Source organism: Leuciscus leuciscus (genome assembly GCF_965113295.1).
Source record: "Leuciscus leuciscus genome assembly, chromosome: 7".
In the NCBI taxonomy this organism is placed as follows: Eukaryota; Metazoa; Chordata; class Actinopteri; order Cypriniformes; family Leuciscidae; genus Leuciscus; species Leuciscus leuciscus.
Genome location: NC_138731.1, coordinates 23317333 through 23333953, shown reverse-complemented (window position 1 = coordinate 23333953; position 16621 = coordinate 23317333). Strand labels below are relative to the sequence as shown.

The following is a 16621-nucleotide window of genomic DNA, read 5'->3' as shown; positions in this document are numbered from 1 at the left end:
CCTTGCTTCAATTTCCATACAGTAATGCGTCCAATTGGCTTGTGTTCGACAAGCCGAGCAAACCTTTGAACGCCACCTGTCATTTCTGCTTCCTTATTTGTCCATAAAACCATGAAAGCACACAACTTGATAATAAGCCTCTACCTACACTTTATTAGCGAGCTGGCATCATAAAAGAGAGAAATAAGAAGTTGTCTTGACACTAATATTTTAAAGTTGAACTCCGTTTCTTTTCCCTCATTAAAAAGTTTTACTACTTTAAAAAAAGGTAGTATATTGTTCAGTTTTCTCCCTGAACAATGTCGTGAGTTACTATGGCAATTCTCGATGCAGCATGAATGACCTACAATTGCAACATTTTTCACAATCACGACAGAAATTCAAAACACTGCCTTAAACTCACTAGCAGAAAGGCAGTGGATCCTCCTAATATGCCGCCTAAACAAGACAGTTACCCACAACTCAACGCACCATGACGTCAGCTTCACATTCTTTATTATTAACAGCAAATGTTTTGTAAAAACAGTAAATAACAGCATCTTTCAGCCTTTCACCATCATGCAAACATGAGATATCAAACATACAGTAGTAGTTCTTGACAGGTTTTTGCATTCAACTGAGCTGTTTTTTCATTGTTTTCTATGTAAACATGCTCTAGACCAGGGATGGGCAACTTCGGTCCTGGAGGGCCACTGTCCTACAGAGTTTAGCTCCAACCCTGAAAAAAATCACTTGCCTGTAATTTTCTAGTAATCCTGAGGACCTTGATTAGCTTGTTCAGGTGTGTTTGATTAGGGTTGAAGCTAAACTCTGTAGGACAGTGGCCCTCCAGGACTGAAGTTGCCCATCCCTGCTCTAGACAGACGTTTGGCGGTGGCTCCTGCGTCTCACGTTTTTTGCCGCTTCTTGCGCATGAAACAGCATTATAAAAACACGGCACTCGAGTTAAAAAATGAGTTCAACTCCCATCTAATTAACCTTGCCTTTTTCCAATTCCACTGCCCGCATCTTGTTTTTTTCAATGCAATAACATAATACATTCTGTGTGAACAGCCACAACTACCGATGTGTTCCAAAGCCACTGCAAATCAAGCCTTTAGCCTTTAGCCAAAAAAGCGCAACGACTAAAGCTAACGCTCCGGTTTTGGCGGTACGCAGGGAAGAAGAAAAGAGGCAATTTTTTTAAATAGCTATCAACGGAGGAGAGGCAGCTGAATAAACAGATTTTGTGAGGAAATAGCTTATTTATTGAATCGAGGCCTGTTTCGATCGATCGTCTTCGACCGGTTTGCTCATCTTCAACATGTTTACACTAAAAAATCTATATGTACTGTAGATTTTATCTTGATAAAAACTTTATTTTTTAAGAGAGGGCAGAGTAGTGTAAGTCGCGACAAATAGGACTCATTTACGGCATTGACCTTTGAAGACATGGCCTTTGAAGTCCTCGTCCTTCGAAGGATGTAAACTCTGGATTGGGACACAGCTTATATAGCCCCTTTCACACAGAGATTCCGGAAAATACACGGATAAAGTGACCCGGGATTTGACCCGGGTTCGTTTGATTTTAGTTCATTCACACTGCCAGTGATTTTCCGGAATCAGAGTTCACACAAAACCCGTAAAAATCCCGTAAAGACACGTGACATTGATGTGACTTGTAATGTCTCAGCAGCGTCTTAAGTTTGCTTATGAGCTGCGATTTCTCTCTCGAGAAACCATGCTTGTGCATTTTTTTCTCTGATTCGATCATAAACTTGCGCATTACGTACCATTTCACTAGCTGGCGAACGATCCCGGCTTCAGTGTCATCACTACGACACGGCATTATTACGGCTTTTGTTCATACAGCGCATGTTCCGGGACTGAACACGGCAATTTTACTAGGTCCCCAATTGGTCGTGTTTGCGTTCACACAGAAGGTGTTCTGGCAATTTCCCCGCAATTTGCCGGGATCATCGCGCTGTGTGAAAGGGGCTCATGTCTAATTGTAAAGTTTGATTTCTCAAAATCATGGCAAAACATTACATTCGAAATAATCTGAAAAATCTGAAAAATTGCCCAGCGTGTTGCCCATTAAGTGATGCCACATTTATGCAGCTAGGTGTCATGGCAGCTAGCAGGCACTTATACTTATAATACAACTTATACTTATACTATATATATATATATATATATATATATATATATATATATATATATATATATATATATATATATATATATATATATATATATATATATATATGTATATATAAATAAATGAATATGTGATAGAATTCCCAAGTGAAAAGCATCTATCAATGAAATTTCTGAATTAAATCACCGTCTTAAAAGCAGTCCAGTATAATATGACCCATACTAAAATGACCACCTTGTCAGACCGGTCTTATAATTGAATAAATAGAAGTCTCCTCTAAGTGACATGCAGTAAGCACAGGGACCCAAAATGCCTGCTATTTCTCTTCATTATTTCTAGTTGCACATGGAAAAGAAGAAAAGCAGCTTGGCAGAGACCTCTCACGCAACACTGTACTTCCACCCATTACAGACTCGAAGACGGTTGAGCCCAGACTGGGGAATGGACCACTTGCACTGAGCTTCATGACGCACTTCCGTTTGGAAAACATAGTACGTCTCACTTATTTCGGTTATGTTTACTTTCAATGTACTGTGGTCATTGAGTTGAACAAACGCAACCTAAAACGAGTGTCCGCAATAAGATAAAAAAATTTGGCAATTTTTATTGACAGGAGGAGGTATATTCTGATGTTTACTGTGCGCAGAATTTTCCAAACTTATCGGAACATGACGTTTTTAATCCAACCCAAGCCGATCTTAGAAAGCAGCGGGTGTTAAAATACACCATTATTTCACAACAGGGTGTCAGTGTTCGTCTAAACTAGTGACCGTGACGCTGAAGAGTATGAGAACAGATTAATAACATCAGTACGAACCACGAACATTTATTTATTTGGATAAAATATTTTAATCATTCTGTGTCATTTTTCAATGTCAATCTTTTCACTATTTACATGTTTATGCCCAAAATGCTATAATATTCAAAGTAGTTGACTGTCATTCTCCTCTACGCTGTGTGCGTTATTGATTAAATAGCCTAGCCTATTTAACATCATTACAGGCCCCTCGCGAGCATTCATTCATTCAACTATTTTAAAAGACTGGAATAAACACCAGCGCACACAAGCAATCCTTTTAATAGTCAATTTCATTTAAAAATGTAAACACAACAGGTATGAATGAAATGTTAGAAAGAGAAATGTTAAAAAACTGTTAATAAGAAGATGAGCATATAGGACTGCTGCAGCTTAGTGGAGAAATATATTTAGCCTATTTATTAGTCAGAATGCACAGTTGGAAAGAAAATATATTTATAGGAACATTTCAGCAGGCTCAAGATAATTAATACATAGATAATTATTCATTGTTTTAATCAATTGGTAGCCATAAAACATGGTGATAATCTGCATTCTCATGTATGTAGGTGCGCTGAACACTCTAACCGGAAACCCCCGATATGTACTAACTAGAATGCGGAAGTAGTTGCGCAAGTAGTCCACTGGGCTACCGGGCAATTAGACCGAGGACACGGCGGTTTCTACCTGAAAGGAAAGGCTGGGACTCATCACTTTAGCTGTGGCAGTGAGGTGAACAGCTGGATGGCTGAGGCCCGCTGATGCCGCTGGCAGCTGAATGCTCCTCAGAAGCTCTCTGTGACACGGGGACAGCAGATAAACACGGCCTTTCCTCCTCCCCCTGATGCATCATCTGCCAGCTAATCCTCAGTGGCTCCCCCTCGGGAAGATCAGAGCATGAAAGATGTGTCTGTCACACCATCACCGACCGTGAGAACAGATAACCCTTTAGCGATTGCTGGATGAAGTATCCACTGCCGGAAATTCCTCCCAGGAAGTGTCCCGAAGCCAGCAGGGCTGAAAAAGGGGCGAGAGAAAAAGAGGGTTTTAGGTTGGACAAACAAAGCAGAAATAGTTGAAAACAAGCTCTCAGATAATAACACATACTTTGAGGAGGAGACCTGGTGTGGTCAGAGGAATTTGGCTTAGTTTTGTTTTATAACCTAGACAACTGCCTCAATGTCTCATCCCAAACCTCATAAATGATCAATCTGGAGTCTACAGAGGAAACGACTTACAGACGGCACAGAAATGGTGCTCAGCACTGGAGACCTGACACAAAACTTCTAAAAGAGTTTAGTGTTACTATGAGGCATGTAATGTAATGGTGTTTTTCCACAAAAACATTAAGCAGCAACACAACTGATTTCAAAATTGATAATAATAAGAAATGTTTCTTGAGCAGCAAATCAGCATATCAGAATGATTTCTGAAGGATCATGTGACACTGGAGACTGGAGTAATGATGCTGAAAATTCAGTTTTGACATTACAGGAATAAATTATTATTTTAAAATATAATAATATTTCACAATATTAATGTTTTTTAGTGTACTTTTGATCAAACAAATGCAACCTTGGTGAGCATAAGAGACTTCTCTCAAAAATTATTTAAAAAAATTACCCCAAACTTTTGAATGGCAGTGTACATTCTCTGAAAACAAGTCTTATTTACACAATTTTGCTTCCAAGTTCATTTATCTTATTTTAAGGATGTTTAGATAAGTTTACCAGAAAACAGTGTCTTTATATTGCCCTGGATAAGAACATCTGGGGCCAGTTGCATAAACTTAGCTAATATGTTAATAATGTGTCTTAATAACTAGTTTGACCAACTAGCAGTAAGACAAAAATGGGTTTTAGCTGAAAGCATCCCATAGCTTTTATCTCATTTCACAATTTTCAGTCATCACTGTGGGATTACAGTGGCACTTTATCAGCTGTCATCCACCATCAGAGACACTAAAAACAGTAAAGAGAGGGTTCTGCTGCTTCTGTTCCCTCCTCATGGTTGACATTCAATGATTACCTGTCAACATTGCATGCTGGACTGGCTAGCTTATCCTGCTGATTCTTTCATTCTATTAACACCCCATGCCCTCCTTCCATCTTCTATTCTCTCCAACCCACTGTCATTTATTGACTTCCAATGCTATGCTTTACCTCCCTCCGCCAACTCTGAACTCTGTCTTATTTCCCAGGGCTTTTAAGTGCCCACCATTGTGTCCAAAATGGCTTTCCCAAACTTCAAGAATGTGGCACGTTTCAGTCTGAGTGCAAAAGAGAGAGGGGGGAGATTGTACCTCAAGGAAAAACCTAATCGATTAATTCTTGCGATTTCAGTCACACTCCAGTGGTGAGGAGATAGCATATAGGGATCAGTCTTGGAACACTGCTTCCCATAAAACTCTCAATGGAGAGTGACAGGTTCAAATTTCTGTTGACTCCATCTTGGATTATTAATGCCTCGAAGATTTTATTTTCAACAAGCTCTCCAATGGCAAGTTTATTTTGGGGGGGTTGGTTGATAGGAATGTTCTACAAGCTTGGACTTTTTTTTTAAATGGGAAGATCTTGGTTGTTCCATTCCAGTCTTGTGCTGGTCCCATCATGTCTCATTTACTCTATGCCATTATTTAATGCAAACACATGTGATGATGCATTACATGCAATAGAAGAATTGGATGAGTGACATAACGGAATGACTGGTATGAGGATGAAAGGGGATGATAAAATCCTCTATTGGAGCAGGTAGTATAGTAGGCAAAGTTTAGGGCTGGTAACTGGAAGAATACTGGTTCAATCCCTGCAAATAACCAAAAAATAAGCCATTGTTGCTCTAATGCATAAGTATTCAATCCTGCTCCTGGAGGGCCACTGTCCTGCAGCGTTTAGTTCCAACCTGCTTCAGAACACCTGCCTTTGTATTTTCAAGCGATCCTGAAGAGCTTGATAAGCTGATTCAGGTGTGTTTGATTAGGGTTGGAACTAAACTCTGCAGGACAGTGGCCCTCCAGGAGCAGGATTGAAGCCCTCTGTTCAAATGGGTTATTCTCTAGGGGGATTGTTACTGTATTAAGTGTAAAGTCGCTATGGACAGAACTGCATGTCAAATGTTTGCCCTAGACAAAAAAAAAAAAAAAGGTTACTTTACCATCAAATGGACTTTTGCTTGAGTCTCCTGCTTCTCACACTTGTTTCCTGAGACAAAAACTCCAACAATCTCACAACGGTTTCCTTTAAAGTTTTAGAAGAGATCTCATCATCACACACTGAGCTCAGCTTTTTCATCTTAGCTAGAGACTCTGGAGCTCTCATATTTGTCTCCTCTAAAGTTTAGAAGAAATCTCAACAACTTTACAAATCAAATGTCTCAGTGTATTAGCTCAAATGTTCTACAATGTATTAATAATCAAATTAGTCAAGGATTGAGTCGTAAGCCATTTAATGTGCCTTTAAAGCTCCAGGGTAACTGTTACTGTAGTAAGACTTCTGTAAGTCAGATTTGATTGGGTACATTAGTATTTCCAAGAACAAATGATGTGCCCTGTACAGCTCTATTCTCTTATTGTGTGTCAGCAGTATAAGATTAGACTTTATTTCTGCATATCTTCACTCTTAATATAGGCTTAAACTCTGAATTTATGGATTATCTTTGACTTTAGTGTATTTTAGGTACTTGAATTGGTGCACAATTTATAAAGTTGTTGAGGTCTCTTCTAAACTTTAAAAGAGATAAATGTGAGAGCTCCAGATTGTCAAGCTAAGGAGAAAAATCTGAGCCTAGTCTATGATGCTGCGAACTTGTCTGAAACTTTGTGGGAAGAAAATATGAGACCCCAGAGTCTTAAGTTTAGGAGAAAAATCTGAGCACACAGCACAGTGTGTACTTTTGTTGAGGTCTCTTCTAAAACTTTAAAGGAGACCATTGTGAGAGCGTTAGCATTTTTTTTTACTCAGGACACAAGTGTGAGAAGCAGGAGACTCTCAAGCAAAAGTCTTAAATTGATTTTAAAGTAACCTCATTTATGTCTAGCAGAAACATTTGAGATATGAAAGCATTTGTTCTCCCCTTATGGGTAGCTTCAATCTCATTCATCCACACATTTCAATCAAACACAATACATGCATTGTCATATTTGAAGTCGTTTAGAGTAGACGGTGTTTTCTTGCACAATGATTTAATTGAGGAAATCATGACCTATATTTAAATGCATGCAAAATGTAAGAATAAAAGAAAGAATAAAAGGTTACGCAACAACCATGAAGCACTGGTACATTAGTGTCACATTTGATAAAAAGAAAGTATTTATCTCTTACTAAACATCTTACACTTATCTAATCCCTTTCTACTATGTTTTGGAAAATGTGCTACATATACAATGCTGCACACTGAAGATAAGTTAAAATAGTAAACTAAACTTTAATATTCTGAAATCTATAATGGTATTTAAATTATAGTTTCAGTACAATATTAGGAATATATATATATATATATATATATATATATATATATATATATATATTTATATATATTTATTTATTTATTTAACGTTTCTCCTAAAATAAAATTGAAGATATCTGAAGACAAAGCTGGTACCTAAATTAGACATATAAGAGAATCACCACTTAGTATCCTGAGCTTAGAGAAACCTCTGTCAGAACCATAGCCAGCACTTTGACATCGAGGCATAACTGCACCAGGCCACCTTCCTGTCAATCCTCCTACTGTCCGGTCCAATTAAGGTGAAAAACCCCAATGGCATAAAAAAATAATAATAGCAATAAAATATTTTTTATCTAAGAGTCTTGAAAGAGACTAGAGCAAGAGAATAAAGAGATCTCCCATGTTTCTCACAGCCCATTCTCATTTTGGACTCCTTTCTCTCAGAACTTTCTCATGTCTCATTTGTCTACTTTTATTTCGCCTGAAGAATTTCAGGAGAAACATCTGAGACACTGTTGATACAAAAATGAGAGATATTTGATAATCACAACTAAGTCTCTAGAGCTTAAGTTTAAAAAAAATAAAAAATAATTCTTATTTCAAACTGATTTCAACCTGATTTTTTCAAGCTTTCATTGTGGCTATATGCATACTTTACTGTACATAGCAGATCAAAAGTTTGAGGTCAGTTTTTTTTCTTCCCTAAAGGCTGGAATACACTACACGACTTTTAAAATCTGAACAGATTTTAAGACACTAGGCAGCATACACTTGCCAACTTTGTAAATAGTTACAAAAGGAAAAACTGGGCATCATGCACTAAACAACTTAGGATCACACACTACCAGACTTTGAAGTCAATCTTGTTGCTAGGAGACAAACGAAAACAATACGTTTTCTAAAATCGTCTCAATATATAAAACATGTTTGATATCCTAGATATCCTAGATCCTAGACTAGATGTAAACTACACGATTTTCAGTGAAATCTGTCAACTCAAATCTGCAGATTGGCTCTGACTTTCGGCAACTAGCCTTGACTAGTCAACTAATCAACTTGTCCAGACTGAAAATCGGGGCAGAAGTTGTGTATTCCATCCTTAAAATGTTCCTAATTCAGCATATTAGACTTATTACTGAAGGATCATATGACTGAAAACTGGAGTAATGGCTGCTAAAAAAATAAATAAAAATGTTTGCCATCACAGGAATATTACATTTAAACATGTTATAATATAAAATAACTGTTTTGTATTTTAATATATTTCACAATTTAATTGTTTGTACTGTATTTTCAATCAAGCAAATGCAGCCTTGGTGAGTACAAGAGACTTTTCAAATGTGTATGTCAATGTCAATGTCAATTTTATTTATATAGCACCATTAATCACAACTTAGGTTGTCCAATGTGCTGCACAATGAAGACATAACAAGACAATACAATATAATTAATAAAAAAAAAAAAGAAAAACAATGCAATACAACTTCCTCATTGATTATATGCCAATTCGCAAAAATGAGTTTTTAGCTTAGATTTAAAAACAGACAGTGATGATGCAGAGCGAATACAGAGAGGCAGAGCATTCCACAGTTCTCAGCTTTGAGTTCGGAATGCATAACAATCTCTGGTTGGACGACCGGAGAGACAGAACTGGACGATATTCAGTTAATAAATCCGAGAGGTAAGGCGGGGCCAGACCGTTTAATGATTTAAACACCAAAAGAAGAATTTTTTAATTCACTTGAAAAAAGCACGGTCAACCAGTGCATAGAACGTGTGTAAATATAGTTATATTCACCAGTTCCATAACACACTATTCAAAAGATTTTATTATATGCAAATGACAGCCACAGCCCTTCAATACAACAAACAAATCCCTCACAGACAGACTGTCTATTCAGTCCTGTTAATCTATCCTGGTAAATCTCTCAGATAATTCAGATCTCCTGTGCCTGTGTGCAAAAAAAAATCAATTAAACGGCCAGCGGTCATGGGAGAAGGCCATTACACTTTATCATGAGTTTGCAGTGAAGTCAGCACAGGAGAAGAGAGGAAGAGAGAAGAGTAGTGGAGAGGTCAGGGTTGTGAACTCAATCAACTCACTGGTTATTGTGAGACCCTCAAACCCAGGGGGGCACTGTCATCCTGTCTCCACTGACTGGCCCTGCTGCAGGTGCTTAGACATGGATGGTTAAACAAGTGTAGGGACGGGTCAGGTCACGTTGCACATTGATGGCCTAGGGGACGAGGAAGGAATTCATATGAGGACAGTTTTACAGTCCTGCACCTGAGCTCAAACAGGAAAAAAACTTCTGAGGCATTCGGAAATCCAGGTTTCTTGACACCACTCACCGCAAACATAATGGTAAACTAATATACTTTCATCATCACACCCAGCATGACATAACTGTCATCTTAATAAGCTTTCATTCTCCCTCCATTGTTTTAGTTGCAAAACAAGTAAAGGAATCCAAATGAAGTTATATTATTGATGTAATTTGATGTAATTTGAAATGTATTAATACATTTGAGAACATTTAAGATTACATTTTACAACATAATTTGGAGCTTCTTGGTGATACAGAAACAACAGAACATAATGGATTACATTCATCCTAACATCTTTTGACTACACTAGAGGCGCTTTCCCTTAGGAACATTTTCCTGGTTGCATTCGCACCACCAGTAGGAACTTTTAAGTGACGTAAGCCGCCCTTGTTGTTGTGACCATAGATATCCATCATAGATGTCTTAAGGCGGAGTCTCAAACGGCATCACAGCGGCGGCCATCTTGTCACAGGGAAGATTTCTGGCGAGCTCTGTTGTATCTGAAGTAAGGTGTTTAATATATAATATTATATTTATTGATAAGTATGCCGTGTCATAACTACATCTGACGTTTATAACAAACCAAACCGTTTGAAAATCGGTAGAAAATTTAGCAAGTCATGGTTATTTAAAAAGTACATGCACCATTAACACAATGTTACGAGTGAGCGAGCTCCCTGTGGCAAGATGACCGCCGTGTGCGGACGTCAACCTCCATTGGCCAGCAGTGCGGACGAGACATCCAGCCTTTATTATATGATATCTATGGTTGTGACTTTGATTTTGACGGCGCGGCTGACCTTTATTTTGATAGTGCTGAGAACACCAGCCAGAGCCTGAACACACAGTGCTCGCATTCTCCGTGTTCATTAGTTTATGATCTGTCTAACAGTCCTGTCTAATATGTTATTATATAGAACTGTTATAGGCAAGGCAAGGCAAGTTTATTTATATAGCACATTTCATACACAATGGCAATTCAAAGTGCTTTACATAGAAGAAATTAAAATAATAAAAAGAAATAAGAATAATTAAAACAGTTTAGAAAAATAAAAAATAAAATACAGTACAAACAGTCGGACGAACATTGGCACAGTGCTCATTCAGTAAATGCATAGTTAAACAGATGTGTTTTGAGTCTGGATTTGAATGTGACTACTGTAGGAGCACATCTGATCTCCTCTGGAAGCTGGTTCCAGCTGCGGCTGGCATAATAGCTAAAAGCAGACTCGCCATGCTTAGAGTGAACCCTTGGTATTTCAAGCTGATATGATCCTAATGATCTGAGTGATCTGTTGGGTTTATATTCAGTGAGCATATCTGCAATGTATTGAGGTCCTAGGCCATTGAATGATTTATATACCAGTAATAATACTTTAAAATCAATCCTAAGTTTAACTGGGAGCCAGTGTAAAGACCTGAGGACTGGTGTGATATGTTCATATTTTCTGGTTCTGCTCAGAATCCTAGCGGCAGCGTTCTGTATGAGCTGCAACTGTCTTATGGTCTTTTTGGGAAGGCCAGTGAGGAGTCCATTACAATAATCCACCCTGCTGGTGATGAAAGCATGCACAAGTTTCTCTAAGTCTTGTCTGGAAACAAAGCATCTAATTCTTGCAATATTTTTCAGATGATAGTATGCTGATTTAGTTATTGCTTTGACATGACTACTGAAACTAAGCTCTGACTCTAGTGTCACACCAAGATTCCTGACTAGATTTTTGGTTGTTTGACCCCTAGAGTGAAGGTATGCGTTCACCTTGAGAACTTCATCTTTGTTTCCAAACGTAATGACTTCAGTTTTGTCTTTGTTTAACTGAAGAAAGTTTTGACACATCCAACTGTTGACTTCATCAATGCATTGGCACAGGGAGTCAATGGGGCTGTAATCGTTAGGCGATAGGGCTAAGTACAGCTGTGTGTCGTCTGCATAGCTGTGGTAAGCAATTTGGTTCTTTCTCATTATTTGGCTCATTGGGAGCATATACAGGTTGAACAGGAGTGGCGCAAGAATTGAGCCTTGAGGGACTCCGCATGTCATGGATGTCCACTCAGACTTATGGTCTCCTATACTCACATAATAACCTCTCCCATCTAAGTATGACCTGAACCATTTTAGGACTATCCCAGAAAGCCCCACCCAGTTTTCCAGCCTGTCAAGAAGTATGTTGTGATTGACAGTGTCAAATGCAGCACTGAGGTCGAGTAGTACCAGCACTGATAATTTGCCTGAGTCAGTATTTAAGCGAATATCGTTTATTATCTTTATGAGCGCTGTCTCTGTGCTGTGATGCAGTCGGAAACCAGATTGAAAATTGTCAAAGTATCCATTCGAGCTTAAGAGTTTGTTCAGCTGATTGAAGACAACTTTTTCAATGATCTTGCCTATGAAAGGAAGATTTGAGATTGGTCTATAGTTGCTTAATATGGTCTTATCCAGATTGCTCTTTTTCAGGAGGGGCTTGACAACTGCAGTTTTTAGGGAGTTTGGAAAACTCCCAGAGAGAAGTGAAGCATTTACCACTTCTAGAAGATCTGCTTCTAAACTGTTTAACACACTTTTGAAAAACGATGTGGGAAGTGTGTCAAGAGCGCAGGTTGATGTTTTAAGGTGCTGTACGGTTTCTTCCAAAATTTTGCCATCAATTTCTTTGAAATCAGACATAGTAACTACTTTCTCAGGTGGTTTGATCTGTCTGACCCCAGCGCAAGTCAAGGATGTGCTGATCACCTTTCTGATATTATTGATTTTCTCAGAGAAGAAAGAAGCAAACTCACTGCACTTGCTGTTTGAGAGCATTTCACAAGGAATCTGGCTTGGGGGGTTTGTCAGTCTCTCTACAGTAGCAAAAAGAGTGCGTGTGTTGTTTAAATTACTGTTTATAATATTTGAGAAGAAAGTCTGTCTAGCTTTGCCTAGTTCCATATTGAAAGCATGAAGGCTGTCTTTGTAGATGTTATAATGGACTACAAGTTTTGTCTTCCGCCACATGCGCTCTGCTTTTCTGCATTGTCTTTTCATATGTTGCACTGCTGTTGTGCAATACTGTTATACATAGTACGTAGACAGTATATGAAAAGGTATTAGCGTATGCCGTGTGGTCGATATCCAGTGTTGCTAGATGAGCAGAAATACATAATCATGTTTCGCTTAGTCCCCTCAAAGTTGCGTTGGATTTTCTCCTTAGCGTAAAGGTTAAGAGGCCAACCGATCACTGTTTTCCATGTTCGTAGAGTTAGTTTGTGGAGTAAATATATAGGCTATAATCTGTGTGTTTACACAACTTAAAAAAAAAATAGCGTGTGCTGGTGTTTCGCATGCGTTCATCCAATTAGCGTACACTAACGTCACTGGTAGTTCCTATAGAGCTGGTTTAGACCCTGTAGATTTGAAAATCATGCTTTCCCCCATTATTGTTGAATCACGGAAGCTACACCAGTTACTTTTGCCAAGATATTTATCATTTTTATTTTTATACGTATCAGACATATGAGAGAAACAGGCATATAAGAATAAGGCTACAGGCGAGGTGGTCTTCATTCCAGATTTCTCTGTTCCCCATTTCTATATCCCCTCACCCCATCATGCCAGCTGTAATGGTTTCTCTATGTTTCTCCTCCCTCACCCCCTCATGCCTCAGTTTCTCTGGGGTGGTTCAGTAAGGATTGAGCTTATATACACCACTGAGTGACTTTCAACTTCCTTGTAAGGTAGAAAAACATGTTGCTTATGTTTAAAAATGGAATGTATACTTCATGCTTACACATGGCACAATCCACTTTCCATATTAAGAAACTATACTTCGGTGTATACATTTGTGGTACATCTGCATCAGTTGAAACATTCCTTTCCTTGTAAAGAACATGCCAACTGTACACATTTTAAGTATCATCATCACTGTAACATCTCTGCTCAGTGAACATGTTACATTCCACACATGCAAAATATAGCTCATCCCATATCTCTCATCAGCACATATGTACAACATACTCTGACTTCGTATCGTTCCTAGTTCATGCGCTGCGAACACGCCAAAATCTGGGTACTTCCGCCGATAGTTCAAGGAACTATGAAAAGGTTCCTCCAGTGCAAAAGCCCCTTAGTATTTACCTGTTCACCAGTTATTTTAGCTAAGCAAATTTTGAAGAAACCTATGGAATAATAATACTGTTGAGGAATTTGTGTGTGTGTGTGTGTGTGTGTGTGTGTGTGTGTGTGTGTGTGTGTGTGTGTGTGTGTGTGTGTGTGTGTGTGTGTGTGTGTGTGTGTGTGTGTGTGTGTGTGTGTGTGTGTGTGTGTGGTGGAGAGGAGAGGAGATCCAAATCAAGAAGACTTATTTATTCTTTTCTGATCAGGTATTTTCTGAAAATTTACTTCAATATCAATTATGACATGAATAGATGCAAATAATACTAAGAAAAAATCCTCTATAATTCCTTCACACCTGTGGATTTGTGGCTTATTAAGGGAGTTTAACATGTGCTGCTCTCCTGGTAATCCATGAAAGCCTCATGCTAAGGTTTCCTGAAATGTAAATCTGACACAAGCTGTGAAAATTGATGGATACAATTAGCTTGTCTACTAGCATATGCTGTGCTCCGAGAATTTAAATTGGTGTGATTAATTGTGAAGCAAATGTGTGCAGACAGGCAAGCTTTAAAGAGAAAAAGCGGCAGTAAAGAGTTTCAACATGGAAAAACTTGAAGCTTTACGGCATGAAATCAATTTCACCCAAATATGATAAGGAAATTAATTTTGAGACAGTTTAATCAAATAGTCTGCCATTTTAATTAATTTGATGAAAACTCTTTGTGAACCGGCTACCAGTAACAATTACATGCAAGGGTATAAACAAGTAGCCCGTGGACTGCAATTATGTTAAAAAGAATGGCGAGGATGGAAAACTTAATCATTTACTCTAACTACTCAATTCAGAGTCAAAGATGACGTTTAAGTGCCAGAGTCTGACTGAAATTGACCCATGCTCTGAATTCAATGGAAATACACAATTCTATTAACTTTAATGCAATTTCTTCAATTGCTGAGGTCAAGTGAATCACAAAAAAAAAAAAAAAACATATATACAGTGGTTAAATTGGAAGCCTGCTCGTTTGCAGTCAGTTGCCTACTGGAAATTATGTCACATAAAATGTGTTGAAAGTGATGCTTTTGCAAACATATTTCTAATTATAAATGAAAGATTTTGAAATGGCATGTCTATTTTGTCTCGGCGGAGCTGAGATGAGAACAATAGGGACACGGCCGTATTCTTGTTCAGCTGCTTAATCTCGTTGTCAGTCGACCATGATCGCGCACCGCTCGTGCATGCCATGCGCATCTAGATAGGCTACTTCTCAGAACTCCGACACGGATAAATGTACGCAGCAATAATGAATGTTCCTGGGAGATCCGTAGTTGCGCGGGATGTGGAAGCGCGCAAAAGTTCCAGAACCTTCTACTGCCTTAAAAATTTTTTTAACAAATTTTTAAAACCCACGAGCTGCTGGCCGCCGCTGCAGCAGCAGATCAATTTTGTCAAGTTCAGCACAACGTTGGTTGTACAAAAAGTGCACTGCCTTGAATGACAAGGTAAGGAAAATATATTTGGCACATTTTATGGGTCACTATATCATAACAAGATAATACAATGTGCAGTGCTTGAAGTGGGGGAAAAAAGGTGCCGGTACTCTCTTGCATTGGCAAATAATCATTTGACATTTGAGATTTCTACAGTGAAAAACAAAACTTGATGGTAAAAAAGATATTGCTGGAACAACAACAATTTATTGTTATTTATTAACAACATAAATGCAAGTCGTGTGTGTGTGTGTGTGTGTGTGTGTGTGTGTGTGTGTGTGAGAGAGAGAGAGAGAGAGAGAGAGAAAACGTCTCGGGTTACGTATGTAACCCTTGTTCCCTGAGAAAGGGAACGAGACACTGCGTCGGTGACGACACTAGGGGAACGCCCTTCAGCGTAGCGCGTCTGAATTTATGAATGAAACCGAATCCAATCCTATTGGCGTTGCGTGATGACGTAGCGTGTGACGGCATAAGCGGATGTATACAAAAGCACGCCGGCACACAGAAATGTCAGCTTTTGCTATGAAGCAAGTGCTCCAGGCGGGGTGAGGTGTGGCGAACCGACGCAGTGTCTCGTTCCCTTTCTCAGGGAACAAGGGTTACATACGTAACCCGAGACGTTCCCTTTCGAGGGAACTCGAACTGCGTCGGTGACGACACTAGGGGAACGAGATACCCACTATACCACAACGAACCCCGCTCATCCTAGTGTGAAGCTGTCTTCAGGCACAACTTAGGACGAAAGCACTCGTGCACCGGGTGTAGAGGAAAGGTCCAGACTGTAAAACCTCATGAATGTGTGCGGAGTGGCCCAGCCAGCCGCCTCACATATGTCATGGATAGAAATCCCTGAAAGGAGGGCTCTAGAGGATGCCATGCCTCTGGTGGAGTGAGCTCTCACGGCCATAGGTGAAGGCAATTTGCGCACCTGATAGGCCAGGGAAATAGTCTGAACGATCCAGTTGCTGATGGTCTGCTTAGAGGCGGGGAAGCCCCTTCTTGGGCGACCCAAAACACACCAGCAACTGGTCTGACTTCCGCCATGAGGAGGACCTCTGAATATAACACTGCAGTGCTCTGACAGGGCAGAGCAGATGAAGTCTCTCCTCATCCGCCGTCACATGAGGTGGAGGATAAAATGCCTGCAGAACCATGACCCGTGCCACATTAGATGGCACCTTGGGCAAATAGCCGGGCCTGGGATGTAAGATGGCCTTAATGTTGCCTGGAGCAAACTCCAAGCACCCATTGGAAATAGAGAGCGCCTGGAGATCTCCTACCCTCCTCAGAGAAGTGATGGCCAACAAAAAGGCCACCTTAAACGAAAGGT

At 39.3% G+C, this 16621-nt stretch overlaps 1 protein-coding gene across 9 annotated transcripts in view; it reads right to left on the bottom strand.

Moving 5' to 3' along the window:
- Positions 1–16621, bottom strand: part of thsd7ba (thrombospondin, type I, domain containing 7Ba) — a 317109-nt gene that overhangs the window by 161156 nt on the left and 139332 nt on the right. For 8 of the 9 annotated variants that reach the window (XR_014207450.1, XR_014207451.1, XM_082175663.1 and 5 more), the window contains exon 2: positions 3624–3953. The gene's annotated coding sequence lies outside the window, so the exon portion shown is untranslated. Of the gene's footprint in view, positions 1–3623; positions 3954–9485; positions 9620–16621 lie in introns of all 9 variants that reach the window. The other variant, XM_082175662.1, reaches the window with a different exon arrangement.